General features: G+C 40.2%; 1 long non-coding RNA gene across 2 annotated transcripts in view; it reads right to left on the bottom strand.

Annotated features, from left to right (window-relative positions):
• Nucleotides 1–1,935: 1,935 nt before the first annotated feature.
• Nucleotides 1,936–15,718, bottom strand: part of LOC130358062 (uncharacterized) — a 32,256-nt gene continuing 18,473 nt past the window's right edge. The window contains exon 3 of one of the 2 annotated variants that reach the window (XR_008889393.1): nucleotides 1,936–2,037. This is a non-coding gene — a long non-coding RNA (uncharacterized LOC130358062). Of the gene's footprint in view, nucleotides 2,038–14,769; nucleotides 14,906–15,718 lie in introns of those variants that run through there. The other variant, XR_008889392.1, reaches the window with a different exon arrangement.

The raw sequence follows: 15,718 nt of genomic DNA, 5'->3' as shown, positions 1-15,718 counted from the left end.
AACCTGCTCCAGCTGTTATCCCGGGGTCTTCTTTAGTCTTTTGTGGTCTGCCTTCCAGCAGACCAGAGAAGTAGATCGCCAATAATACTGATCAGTGCTGCATTCTGATAATTGCTATAAATAGTCTCCTATGAAGACCATTACACATAAAAAGTGCAAAATAAATGTGAAAAAGCCCATCCCTTATTAAAAATTTAATCGCACCTTTTCCCATTTTACAAAAAAAAAAAAAGAGTAAAACTAAATAAATAAATTATATATTATTATATATTATATTTGGTATATTAAATTTGGTGTCAGCGCATGCGTAAATGCCAGAACTATCAAAATATAATGTTAATGATCCCGTATGGTGAATGGCGTAAACGCAAAAAAAAGGCCGAAATTTCTGCTTTTTGGTCACACATCCTACAAAAAGGAAATAAAAAGTGATCATAAAGTCACATATACAAAAAAGTGGTACTGATAAAATCTACAGATCACAGCACAAAAAATGAGCCCTCATACAGCCCCGTACATGGAAAAATGAGAGGGAGGGGTCAGAATAGGGCGATTCAAAACATACTAACTTTGTTTAAAAAGATTTTTTGTTAAATAGTACAATAATAGTAAAGCATGTAAACATGGATATCATTCTAATCATACTGAGCCACAGAATTAAGAAAACATGTCATTTTTAAAATACACTGCATAAAAACAAAACTCTTCAAAAGTTGCAAAATTGCTGTCTTCTTTTTAATTTCCCAACAAAAGAATATTTTTTGGATTGCGCAATACATTTAATGATAGAATAAAAAGGAGTCATTGCAAAGCACAATTGGATACGCAAAAAAAACAAGCCCGTGGAAGGAAGAAATAAAAAAAAGCTATGGATTTTTAAAGGCAAGGAGGTAAAAACTAAAATGCAAACAAAACTGGCTTTGTCCTTAAAGGGGTACTACCGTTGAAAACTTTTTTTTTTTATCAACTGGTGCCAGAAAGTTAAATAGATTTGTAAATGACTTCTATTAAAAATTCTTAATCTTTCCAGTACTTTTTTTTAGGGGCTATATACTACAGAGGAAATGTTTATCTTTTTAGATTTCTCTTATGTCACGACCACAGTGCTCTGTGCTGACCTCTGCTGTTCATTTTAAGAACTGTCCAGAGCAGGAGAAAATCCCCATAGCAAACATATGCTGCTCTGGACAGTTCCTAAAATGGACAGCAGAGGTCAGCAGAGAGCACTGTGGTCGTGACATAAGAGAAATTCAGAAAATAAATATTTCCACTGTAGTATACAGCCTCTAAAAAGTACTGGAAGGATTAAGATTTTTCAATAGAAGTAATTTACAAATCTGTTTAACTTTCTGGCACCAGTTGATAAAAAAAAAAGTTTTCCACGGTAGTATCCCTTTAAGGCCCAAATGGGCTGTGTCCTTAAAATCCCTTACACAAGGTATATATTGGCCAAACATATTGGTACACCTCATGTTCATATATCTGAAACAACATGTATAGTTTAGATTTGGGAATGTTGGCACTTTACACTCTTGGTATATACATTATATGGTTAACATTGATTAACTCCTCTTTATGCTGATGCTGGGAATCCCACGAATGATTTGCTCGGCCTCATTGGTGGAGGTTAATTTATGGCCGTACAGTAAGTGGTTATGATTTTTATGGTTATTGATAAGATTAATCATCTATTGCTCCTAGTTATTGGAGGAACCCATCATTTTCTTTACTTGACATTAACTTATTGGCATGATAGATTTTTACTGGTTTCCTGCACTTAATGTGAACATCAATGAATATTGCAGTGAGTCACAACCTCTGCACCTTGGCTGTGTATGAACAGTCCACTGGTCTAGGATGGCTGTACAAAGTAATACAAACACCATACAAACAAATACATAAAAGAGTAAAGGGCAAACGTGTAAGATATTTATGGTTTTTATTACATAAAGGGCAACTCTGTGGGCAAAGATGATGTCGGTCTCCAAATATCACGCGTTCTTTTCTTGTTGGGATAATCGCCATAATCCTCTGATACTGTATATAACAAAATATTCTATGTTAGTTTATATACTAGACATTATTGAATTAATATAAGGCTTTTGATTAACTATGTTAGATACACAGTAAAGAATGTTAGATAATGTTGTTCTGCCGTTCCGAAAAGTTTCTGGGAATTATCCTCTCAAAGGGGTTTTCTGGGCTAAATGTACTTTCATTAACAGCTGAGCTGCAGTAACCCATCTTGGCCACTACACAGAAGGTGGAGCTCTGGCAGCTGACTGGTGGGGTACCAGGTATTGACGTACCTCACATTTTTTATTTCATGACAGGTGCGCAATGAAAAATAAACTCCATGTAATTCATCTGATATATAAATGTAATAAAATAACTGGTTTAACAAGCAACTTTAGAGGAGTCTTATGATGACATTTCAGTTTCTGAAGGATTTAAAAAAATATTTATTTGTAAGAATCCCAGAGCCTTTCTTCTGTCCATGGTCCGGACTCCTGGGTGTTCAGAAAAGGCTCTAAAGCCAGGATATTGTATTTAAAGGTGATTTTTTTTTTTTTACTCTATGTATTATAAATTACATATCCGACATAATGGAAAATTATGCTATATATGAAACAGAGCCCTGCTACATCTTATCAACTCAGGATTTCTACATCTACACTCACCGGCCACTTTATTAGGTACACCTTACTAGTACTGGGTTTGACCACCTTTTGCCCTTCATTCTTCGTGGCACCTTCTACAAGGTGCTGGACACATTCCTCAGAGAGTTTGCACCATATGGACATGACATCACACAGTCCCTTCATATGGACATGATGACATCACACAGTTCCTCTGTATGGACACGATGACATCACACAGTTCCTCTGTATGGACATGATGACATCACACAGTTCCTCTGTATGGACATGATGACATCACACAGTTCCTCTGTATGGACATGATAACATCACACAGCTCCTCCATATGGACATGATGACATCACACAGTTCCTCTGTATGGACATGATGACATCACACAGTTCTTCCATATGGACATGATGACATCACACACAGTTCCTCTGTATGGACATGATGACATCACACAGTTCCTCCATATGGACATGATGACATCACACAGTTCCTCTGTATGGACATGATGACATCACACAGTTCCTCAGTATGGACATGATGACATCACACAGTTCTTCCATATGGACATGATGACATCACACAAAGTTCCTCCGTATGGACATGACGACATCACACAGTTCCTCTGTATGGACATGATGACATCACACAGTTCTTCCATATGGACATGATGACATCACACACAGTTCCTCTGTATGGACATGATGACATCACACAGTTCCTCCATATGGACATGATGACATCACATAGTTCTTCCATATGGACATGATGACATCACACAGTTCCTCTGTATGGACATGATGACATCACACAGTTCCTCTGTATGGACATGATGACATCACACAGTTCTTCCATATGGACATGATGACATCACACACAGTTCCTCCGTACGGACATGACGACATCACACAGTTCCCCTGTATGGACATGATGACATCTCACAGTTCCTCTATATGGACATGATGACATCACTCAGTTCCTCTGTATGGACATGATGACATCACACAGTTCCTCTATATGGACATGATGACATCACACAGTTCCTCTGTATGGACATGATGACATCACACAGTTCCTCTGTATGGACATGATGACATCACACATTTACTGCAGATTTGTCGGCTGCACATCCATGATTCGAATCTTCCGTCCCATCACATCCCAAAGGTGATCTATAGGATTAAAATCAGGTGACTGTAGAGTCCAGTGACCTCATTGTCATGTTTGGGATTGTCATCTGACATGGGGCATTATCCTGCTCGAAGTATCAGAAGACGGGCCCACTGTGGTCATATAGGGACAGACATGGTCAGTAACAATACTCAGGTGGACTGTTGCGTTTAAACAATGCTCAATTGGTACTAAGGGGCCCAAGGTCTGATGAAGCGCTGTTAACCAGCATGAAATAGTTATTACCTGCACTTGGTGAACTGCGTCCATAGTTGTCTGTTTCTGTCCTGCATGGCTTAATAAAGTCAAGAAATATTTTCACGTTACCCCGTTGGTGAGTTCCTCCTACATCTTTGCACGTGTTGTTATATTAATTATATTCCATTGCAAAGTCATATATTTTTCTAAATCATTTATATTCTAGTTATATGTACTGTATATATGTTATTAATGTGTTACTGTAACCTTAAATGTGAGCAGTGAACTCCATGTAACCCTGCCTGCCAATGAGAACCCCGAAAGTCTCCCCTATATAGTGTAGTGGGGAAGGAGTTACTCCAGTGTTCTACAGGGTGGGCCATTTATATGGATGCACCTTAATAAAATGGGAATGGTTGGTGATATTAACTTCCTGTTTGTGGCACATGGTATATGTGAGGGGGGAAACTTTTCAAGCTGGGTAGTGACCATGGCAGCCATTTTGAAGTCGGCCATTTTGAATCCAACTTTTGTTTTTTCAATAGGAAGAGGGTCATGTGACACATCAAACTTATTGGGAATTTCACTAGAAAAACAATGATGTGCTTGGTTTTAACATAACATTATTCTTTCATGAGTTATTTACAAGTTTCTGACCACTTATAAAATGTGTTCAATGTGCTGCCCATTTTGTTGGATTGTCAATGCAACCCTCTTCTCCCACTCTTCACACACTGATAGCAACACCGCAGGAGAAATGCTAGCACAGGCTTCCAGTATCTTTAGTTTCAGGTGCTGCACATCTCGTATCTTCACAGCATGGACAATTGCCTTGAGATGACCCCAAAGATAAAAGTCTAAGGGGGTCAGATCGGGAGACCTTGGGGGCCATTCAACTGGCCTACGACGACCCATCCACCTTCCAGGAAACTATTCATCTAGGAATGCTCGGACCTGACACCCATAATGTGGTGGTGCATAATCTTGCTAGAAAAACTCAGGGAACGTGCCAGCTTCAGTGCATAAAGAGGGAAACACATCATCATGTAGCAATTTCGCATATCCAGTGGCCTTGAGGTTTCCATTGATGAAGAATGGCCCCATTATCTTTGTACCCCATATACCACACCATACCATCAATTTTTGTGTTCCAACAGTCTTGGAGGGATTTATCCGATGTGGGTTAGTGTCAGACCAATAGCGGTGGTTTTGTTTGTTAACTTCACCATTCACATAAAAGTTTGCCTCATCACTGAACAAAATCTTCTCTGTAAACTGAGGGTCCTGTTCCAATTTTTGTTTTGCCCATTCTGCAGCACCTGAAACTACGGATACTGGAAGCCTGTGCTAGCATTTCTCCTGCGGTGTTGCCATCAGTGTGTGAAGAGTGGGAGAAGAGGGTTGCATTGACAATCCAACTCAATGGGCAGCACATTGAACACATTTTATAAGTGGTCAGAAACTTGTAAATAACTCATGAAAGAATAAAGTTACAGAAAACCAAGAACATCATTGTTTTTCTTGGGAAATTCCCAATAAGTTTGATGTGTCACATGACCCTCTTCCTATTGAAAAAACAAAAGTTGGATTCAAAATGGCAGACTTCAAAATGGCCGCTATGGTCACCTCACATATACTAATGTGCCACAAACAGGAAGTTAATATCACCAACCATTCCCATTTTATTAAGGTGTATCCATATAAATTGCTCACCCTGTAGTTTAGAGTAAGCTGAACCACATTTGGTTCTGATGTGTGTGTTGTGTGCTCTGAGGAGAGGCCTAGTTCAAATCTAGTATTAATATGTTTGGTGTAAGCACCACAAGTCCCAGCAAGGCAACAGGGCTCCTAAGGTGTTACACTGCACTCTCTCACCTAAAGCCAGCTTTATGTGTAATGCCATCTGCACCCAGCTCAGTAAAGACAGTTATCCGTAATCTGACATCGGTGTGTTCATTTACTCCCCGTGTTTGGCCCAGGAGAAGCTGTCCCCAAACCTAGGACTATGTATAGGATAACAGTGCCCTGGCATCACGAAGTGATAAGGTATTTCTACTAACACCCCCGTGGCACCACAGCTACATACCACCGATAACAGAGTACGCTACATACCCCCAATAACAGTGAATGCTAGATACTCCGAATAACAGTGACCACTACATACAACCCCAATAACAGTTAATGCTAAATACAACCAATTACAGTGACTGCTACATACAACACACCAATAACAATGAGCAGTACATGCACCTCCAATAATAGTAAAGTCTACATACCCCAAAAACAGTGACCGCTACACCCCCCCCCATTACAGTGAAAGCTACATACACCACCAATGACGGTGAACGCTATATGCACCCAATATTAGTGACTGCTACATACCCCCCATAACACTGAACACTATATACACACCCAATAACACTGAACTCTGCACCCCCCCAAAACAACGAACGCTATATACTCCCAATAGCAGTGACCACTACATACACCCCCAATAACATTAAAGGGGTTCTCCTGTGCTTAGACATCTTATCCCCTATCCAAAGGATAGGGGATAAGATGCCTAATCACGGGAGTCCCGCCGTTGGGGACCCCCATGATCTTGCACGCGGCACCCCGTTTGTAATCAGTCCCCGGAGCATGTTCGCTCCGGGTCTGATTACTGGCGACCACAGGACCGGCGGCGTGTGACGTCACGCCTCCGCCCCCGTGTGACGTCACGCTCCGCCCCTCAATGCAAGCCTACAATAGCTGTCACGCCCCCTCCCATAGGCTTGCATTGAGGGGCGGAGCGTGACGTCACACGGGGGCGGAGGCGTGACGTCACACGCCGCCGGCCCTGTGGTCGCCGGTAATCAGCCGCGGAGCGAACACGCTCTGGCGACTGATTACAAACGGGGTGCCATGTGCAAGATCACGGGGGTCCCCAGCGGCGGGACTCCCGCGATCAGGCATCTTATCCCCTATCCTTTGTCTAAGCACTGGAGTACCCCTTTAAATGCTATATACACCCCTAATAACAGTGCATGCTACATCCACCCAATAACAGTGAAATCTACATACCCCCAATAACAGTAAACACAACATACTCCCAATAACAGTGACAGTTACATACAACCCCAATAACAGTGACAGCTACATACCCCCAATAACAGTGACCACTACAATCCCCCCCCCCAATAACAGTGAATGATACATCCACCTAATAACAGTGAACGCTACATACACATCCAATAACAGTGAAGGCTATATACCCCAAAAACAGTGACCGCTACACCTTTCTCCCAATAACAGTGAACGCTACATACACCACCAATGACAGTGAACACTATATGCACCCAATAATAATGACTGCTACATATACCCCCAATAACAGTGAACACTACAAACCCCTAGTAACAGTAAATGCTACACACACCCCCAATAACAATGAACGCTACACCCCCCCTAACAACAATGAACGCTACACACATGCTCAATAACAATGAATGCTACATACACCCCCAATAACAGTGAACGCTACATACACCCCCAATAACAGTGAACGCTACAAACACCCCCAATAACAATGAACGCTACACACACCCCCAATAACAATGAACGCTACACACCTGCCCAATAACAATGAACGCTACATACACCCCCAATAACAGTGAACGCTACATACACCCCCAATAACAGTGAACGCTACATACACCCCCAATAACAGCGAATGTTACATACACCTCCAATAACAGCGAACGCTACATACACCCCCAATAACAGTGAATGTTACATACACCCCCAATAACAGTGAACGCTACATACACCCCCAATAACAGCTAATGTTACTTACACCCCCAATAACAGCGAATGTTACATACACTCCCAATAACAGCGAACGTTACATACACCCCCAATAACAGTGAACGTTACATACACCCCCAATAACAGCGAATGTTACATACACCCCCAATAACAGCGAACGCTACATACACCCCCAATAACAGCGAACGTTACATACACCACCAATAACAGTGAACGCTACATACACCCCCAATAACAGCGAACGTTACATACACCACCAATAACAGTGAATGTTACATACACCCCCAATAACAGTGAACGTTACATACACCCCCAATAACAGCGAATGTTACATACACCACCAATAACAGTGAACGCTACATACACCCCCAATAACAGCGAACGTTACATACACCACCAATAACAGTGAACGTCACATACACTCCCAATAACAGTGAACGTTACATACACCACCAATAACAGCGAATGTTACATACACCCCCAATAACAGTGAACGTTACATACACCCCCAATAACAGCGAATGTTACATACACCCCCAATAACAGCGAACGCTACATACACCCCCAATAACAGCGAACGTTACATACACCACCAATAACAGTGAACGCTACATACACCCCCAATAACAGCGAACGTTACATACACCACCAATAACAGTGAACGTCACATACACCACCAATAACAGTGAACGTTACATACACCACCAATAACAGCGAACGTTACACACACCACCAATAACAGTGACAGTCAGTGACCACAGAGAATCTGTATTTGGATGAAGACTATGATGACCTTTGGTGATGACGTAGAAAACCGAGGAGTTAGCTGTAGATCAATAACATCAGCTAAGTGTAATTTTTAGCGATAGGTTTAATCTGCCGGGACATGTCCATTCATCTCTAACAACAAGAGGATCTTTTCTGGTTATAAATAAGATATTTGATATTGTCAAATCTCAGGGAGGATGAATGACATTACCACTGAATGTCATATCTGATAAAAGGAAATGATGTCTGTGCATTTATTACCGTCTGATCATCAGCTCTGTCCCATAAAGATTATAGTACGTTTGATATAAATGTGAATAACCTATTAAAAAAAACATTACCTATGACTCCGCAAATGGACTCTGGTCATTTCATTTACTAGCGTTCCCTCTATAACCCTTATCCTGATCTGGAGACGTTACTTGGTAAAATGAAGAGAACAGACTTAAGATGAATCCATGTGGATGATCTCTATTAATGCAGTCTGCCTTATTATGGTAAATCAATTAATATACTGCAATTCAATAAAAGTGAAGTGATTAATACTGCGTATACTTTATACAGTATTATATCAGCCGCCTCGTACTGCAGTCACCGCTCAATCAATAAAGTGTCCTGTATGTGTCATTTCTTCCATTTCTTCTTAGTAAAAGGCTTATTATAATTGTGGTCACTTTCTAGAACTTTCAATTAGAGAATAAATTGATCGAATTAAAAGGGTTAATAAGAATTAACCCACTGGATGGCACATTCAATTATATTTATATGTCTTGCACATGGGAAGAGAAAAGTCCAGGCCAAGGGTACTTTCACAAAGGATAAAATTGTCTAGTGTATTTTATTTTATGCACGCATTTCTATCCGTAAAATTGGCAAAAACCGCATCCCCAAAATGCGTGCGTAAAATAAAAAAAAAAATTAAAGACCATAAATAGTCATTAACAATATACTTTAATAGTTCAGACAATTTCGCAAGAGGTGATACCAAATATCACTGCAAATGTACATCCTGGTGTGTTAAGTACCAGGGCACCAGGAAGGACATTAACATCAAATGCCATTAGGGGTTAAATAGAAAAACATTGGGTAAAACTTACATAGAAAAGGGCTTTAGAAAAATTGGCATGGAAAATTAGTTTTATTTGACATTGAATTGAACTGTAGCAACCAGTGTCGGGCAGCTGCTGCCAAGGCAAATAAAATCATGGGGTGCATCAATAGGGGCATAGATGCCCACGACAAGGAAATAATTCTATTACTGTACAAATCACTAGTCAGACCACATAGAATACTGTGTACAGTACTGGGCACCAGTGTACAAGAAAGAAATAGTGGAGCTGGAGTGGGTTCAAAGACAGGCAACCAGAGTAATACGGGGAATGGGAGGACTACAGTACCCAGAAAGATTATCCGAATTAGGGTTATTAGGGTTTAGAAGAAAAAAAAACTACATGGGGGAGACCTAATAACTATGTATAAATATATCAGGGGACAGTACAGAGATCTCTCCCATGATCTATTTATACCCAGGACTGTATATATAACAAGGGGGCATTCTCTACATCTAGAGGAAAGAAGGTTTCTACACCAGCAAAGATAGGGATTCTTTACTGTAAGAGCAGTGAGACTAAAAAGGGGTACTTTTATGCTGTAGTACATGAAATTGCTGCAGGGAGGATAAAAAAAAAATGTAATAACCAATACATAATTTATCAGTAAACAGTATTGCATCGTTGGCTAAAATGTCTGCAAAGGCTTAGATGGTCACAATTACCAAAAATATATGATATGACACAGCCTAACAGCCAAAGGAGCTTCTATTCACTTATCTATAGGGCACCGTGTATAATTCACAGTCTCCCACCATTGCTAGGACAGGTGACCACTTGGCCAACTGCTAAGACCTAGTTAAGACTGGGCACCCTATGTGGTGTATTGTGATCTATCATTAATGGTGTGGCTGTATGTCTGCGCAGTCCTAGTGCCGACTGATTCAGTTGGTGCTGGCTGCTCTTGGAATCTCCGGTCTGAATATCTGTAGCCGTAGATTCCGTAGTCTGAACCTAACCTTACTCTGCAGAGATGGTTTCCTGTGAAGAAGTGTGCACCTTGGGCTAAGTGGGCCTGAAGCTTCACTCTGGTCACCTGTCTTGCCCTGGTGTTAGAACATACCATCACACCACCACCACCACAGGGCCTATGGTGGATTGCATATCCCTTTGGAGACAGAAACCAACTGTCTAGAACACAGTTCTGCTATGTCTCACCTTAAAGGGATAAATAACATAAATCATTGTCTGCACCCCAAAATCTGTGTCTACAACTAGAGATGAGCGAATGTTTGAAAAATTAGATTCGGCTGATTCGCCAAATTTTTTGAATTTTTTTTCCTTAATTTTTTTTTACATTTTTTTAGGTAGAACTACTACTCCCAGCATGGAACAGACTGTTCCATGATGGGAGGAGGCATACGCTTTACTTGCCTCCGACTCCGAATATGCCAGTGAGGACGAGGATCCTACTTTTCTGTGTTCTTCCTCATCCTCCTCATCATCTAGCACTGATAATGAGTCCTCTGTATGGCGGCGGAGACGCTGCCAGAGGAGGCCACACACCCCCCATGAAAGTGACCCAGTGGCCGGCACTAGTACGAGCGTCCATGCCACTCGTAGTAGGAGTCCGATGCCCCAGGCAATTTTACCTGGAGACCCCCAGAGGGTTATCAGCCACGGATTCCTGAGTTTGTTGGCCACTCAAGAATCCGGATTGACACTGCTGGATACACTGAAATTTACTATTTTAGTTATTATTTCAGTGACAGCTTTGTCAATCTAATGGTGGAGTAAACAAACTACGCCCAACAGTTCATTGCCCACAATCCTGATTCGGTTTTGGCTAGGCCCAATGAATGGTACGCCATCAGTGCAGCCGAAATAAGGACATTTTGGGGCCTCGTGCTGCATACAGGCCTGGTCAAAAAACCAAGTGTCAGGCAGTACTGGAACGGGGACGTCCTCTACCAGTCCCTGCTTTACAGTACGGACATGGCATGGAGGCGGTTTGAGGCCATTCGGAAATGCCTGCATTAGGCTGATAATGCGGCATGTCCCCCCCGAGGTGATCCCACCAATGACCAGCTTTACAAAGTGAAGCCCGTCATATTTTTCCTTTTCACATCTCACTTTAATGAACATTTATCAAACACCTGTGGGGTGTTAAGGCTCACTGTACTGCTTGTTACGTTCCTTGAGGGGTGTACTTTCCAAAATAGTATGCCATGTGTTTTTTTTTTCTGCTGTTCTGGCACCATAGGGGCTTTCAAAATGCAACAATCCCCCTCCCCCACCCATTTCAGCAAAATTTGCAAATGGGACTCCTTCTCTTCTGAGCATTATAATGCGCCCACAGTGCACTTGATGTCCACAAATGGGGTACTTCCATACTCAGAAGAGATGGAGTTACAAATTTTGGGGGGCATTTTCTCCTTACACCCCTTGTAAAAATTTAGAATTTTGGGGAGGAAAACAGAATTTTAGTAATAGAAAAAATTTATTTACACATCCAAAGTCATCAAACACCTGTCAATGCTCACTGTACCCCTTGTTACGTTCCTTGAGGGGTGTTCTTTTCAAAATAGTATGCCATGTGTTTGTTTTTTTTTGCTGTTCTGGCACCATAGGGGCTTTCTAAATGCGACATGCCCCCCCATTTCAGCAAAATTTGCAAATGTGACTCCTCTTCTGAGCATTGTAGTGCGCCCACAGTGCACTTGATGTCCACACATGGGGTACTTCCATACTCAGAAGAGATGGGATTACAAATTTTGCGGGCATTTTCTCCTATTACCCCTTGTAAAAATGTAGAATTTGGGGAAAAAAATACTGCATTTTAATTAAAAAAACCAAAAAATTAATTTACACATCCAAAGTCGTCAAACACCTGTGGGGTGTTAAGGCTCACTATACCCCTTGTTACGTCCCTTGAGGGGAGTACTTTCCAAAATAGTATGCCATGTGTGTTTTTTTTAATTTATTTATTTTTTTGCTGTTCTGGCACCATAGGGGCTTCCTATATGGGACATGCCCCCCATTTCAGCAAAATTTGCAAATGTCTTCTGAGCATTGTAGTACGCCCGGAGTGCACTTGACGTCCACACATTGGCTACTTCCATACTCAGAAGAGATGGGGTTATGCATTTTCAGGGGCATTTCTCCTATTACCCCTGTTAAAAATGAAAAATTTAGGGGAAAAAACAGCATTTTAGTAAAAAAAAAAAAAATTCATTTACACATCCAACTTTAACAAAAAGTAATCAAACACCTGTGGGTATTAAGGCTCACTGTACCCCTTGTTACGTTCCTTAAGGTGTGTAGTTTCCAAAATAGTGTGCCAAGTGGGCCTTTTTTTTTGCTGTCCTGCACCATAAGGGCTTCCTAAATGTGATATGCCCCCCAAAAACCATTTCAGCAAAAGTTGCCTTTCAAAAGCCAAATGTGACTCCTTCTCTTTTGAGCATTGTAGTGCACCCGCAGTGAACTTGATGTCCACACATGGGGTATTTTAATACTCAAAAGAGATGGGGTTACAAATTTTGGGGGGGCATTTACTCCTATTACCCCTTGTAAAAATGTAAAAATTTGGGGAAAACCAGCATTTTAGTGAGAAAAAAATAATAATTTACACATCCAACTTTAATGAAAAGCTGTCAAACACTTGTGGGGTGTTAAGGCTCACTGTACTCCGTGTTATGTTCTTGAGGGGTGTCGTTTCCAAAATAGTATGCCATGTGTTTTTTTTTTTTTTTTTTTTTTTTTGCTGTCCTGGCACCATAGAGGCTTCCTAAATGGGACAAGCCCCCCAAAAACCATTTCAGAAAAACTCACTCTCCAAAATCCCAATGTTGCTCATTCCTGTCATAGCTCTCTAGTGCACCCAAAGAGCACTTCACATACACATATGAGGTATTTCCTTACTGGAGAAAAATTTGGTTGCAAATTTTAGGAAGAATTCTCTCCTTTTACCGCTTGTAAAAATAAAAAAAACTGGGTCTACAAGAACATGCGAGTGTAAAAAATGAAGATTTTAAATTTTCTCCTTTACTTTGCTGCTATTCCTGTGAAACACCTAAAGGGTTAACACACTTATTGAATGTCATTTTGAATACTTTGAGGGGTGCAGTTTTTATAATGGGGTCATTTGTGGAGTATTTCTAATATGAAGGCCCTTCAAATCCACTTCAAAACTGAACTGGTCCCTGAAAAATTCCGAATTTGAATTTTTTTTTAAAAATTTAAAAATTGCTGTTGAACTTTGAAGCCCTCTGATATCTTCCAGAAGTAAAAACATGTCAACTTTATGATGCAAACATAAAGTAGACATATTGTATATGTGAATCAATATATAATTTATTTGGAATGTCTATTTTCCTTACAAGCAGAGAGCTTAAAAGTTAGAAAATTTGGGAATTTTTCACCAAGAAATGATGCAAGTATCGATGAAAATTTTCCACTAACATGAAGTAAAATATGTCACGAAAAAACAATCTCGGAATCAGAATGAAAAATAAAAGCATCCCAGAGTTATTAATGCTTAAAGTGACAGTGGTCAGATGTGCAAAAAACGCTCTGGTCCTACAGTGATGAATAATGGGGAGAAGGGAGCCCCTAGACTTAGAAAGACTCACCAGATGAGGTTGTGCGGCAGATAGAGGCACAACTCCCATAAACACGATCTCCTTGCGGAGGTGAATGTGAATCCAAATTGCAGACTGCAGCTAATCCCGCCCAGGCAGCAGCGTGGGAAGACAAGGAAGAAAGGGTTCACACTGGTCCGGTGCAAAAAAATGGGGGATGTTTCACAGCGCTGTCCACACTCAGAATCTTCTTTTACCTGAGTGTGGACAGCGCTGTGAAACATCCCCCATTTGTTTGCACCGGACTGGTGTGAACCCTTGCTTCCTTAAGGTGAAAATAGGATTGGTCCTTAAGGAGTTAATTTACCAAAAATCCATAAATTTACAGAGGATTTCTATCAGAAATTAAAGATACTTCAAATTGTAATTTGCGGAGGCAGATGGCCGGGACAATAATGTATGTATGCATTTATTGAAATTGGGAAAGACGATTTAATTATACAGTATAAGCTTGTTTTAATTGACAAATTACTGAAAAACTCCTTGCAATTCCAATGTCTCTGCTCTGTATGTGAAAAATCTTAAATTTTTTTATGTAGGGGATGATGGGAGTTGTAATTCCTGAATTCCAGTACAGTGGTTGCAGCGGGATCGGCAGGAAGTCTATGGCCATCCTTGGGCCCTATGAATGGAAGAAATTAAGTTTTGAAATATACAGTAGTTGCTCTAATTAGAGCAAAATAAGGTTAATTGAATAATGAGACCACATCCAATTAAGGTCAAATAGGTAATAGAACATCAAAGGAATGTAGGTCAAGTGGTTTGACCTTAATTGGCTATGGCTTTATTATTTAATTAAGGTCTTTCCCTCTTATTTCCTGTTCTTCATTCATCTGTCTGCTGTGTGAGTGAAAAGAATAAAAAATATATATACATATATGATTTATCTAGCTATCTATATATATATATATATATATATATATATATATACATACACACACAGTATATATACATATAGATATATGGATATATGGATATATGGATATATATATATATATATATATATATATGACAAATACAAAATACAAAGTTCTGTTAGCCCAATAAAAAAGGTATTACAAGATACTGCAACATTTTTTGATTTGCATCTGCATCACTGGACTAATACAGCTACTCAAATTTACTACTATATATGATCTATTGTGAAAGTTTACATCTACATACATCTACAGTATATATTATTACATATTGTCCATATGGTACATATACTCGATATGCTTAGTCCTGCAACAGTATTGAGATATGCTGCGGGACCCACCGAAACGTGCAAACTGACTGTCGGTTGGTCCCGCAGCATATCTCATTACTGTTGCAGAACTCAGCATATCGAGTATATGTACCATATGGAAAATATATAATAATATATACTGTAGATGTAAACTTTCACATTAGATCATAAATATATATATATATATATATATATATATGTCATATA

This window comes from Hyla sarda, chromosome 2, assembly GCF_029499605.1.
Source record: "Hyla sarda isolate aHylSar1 chromosome 2, aHylSar1.hap1, whole genome shotgun sequence".
Classification (NCBI taxonomy): domain Eukaryota; kingdom Metazoa; phylum Chordata; class Amphibia; order Anura; family Hylidae; genus Hyla; species Hyla sarda.
Note: the sequence above shows the minus strand (reverse complement) of the source record. Positions and strands in the feature narration are given on the sequence as shown.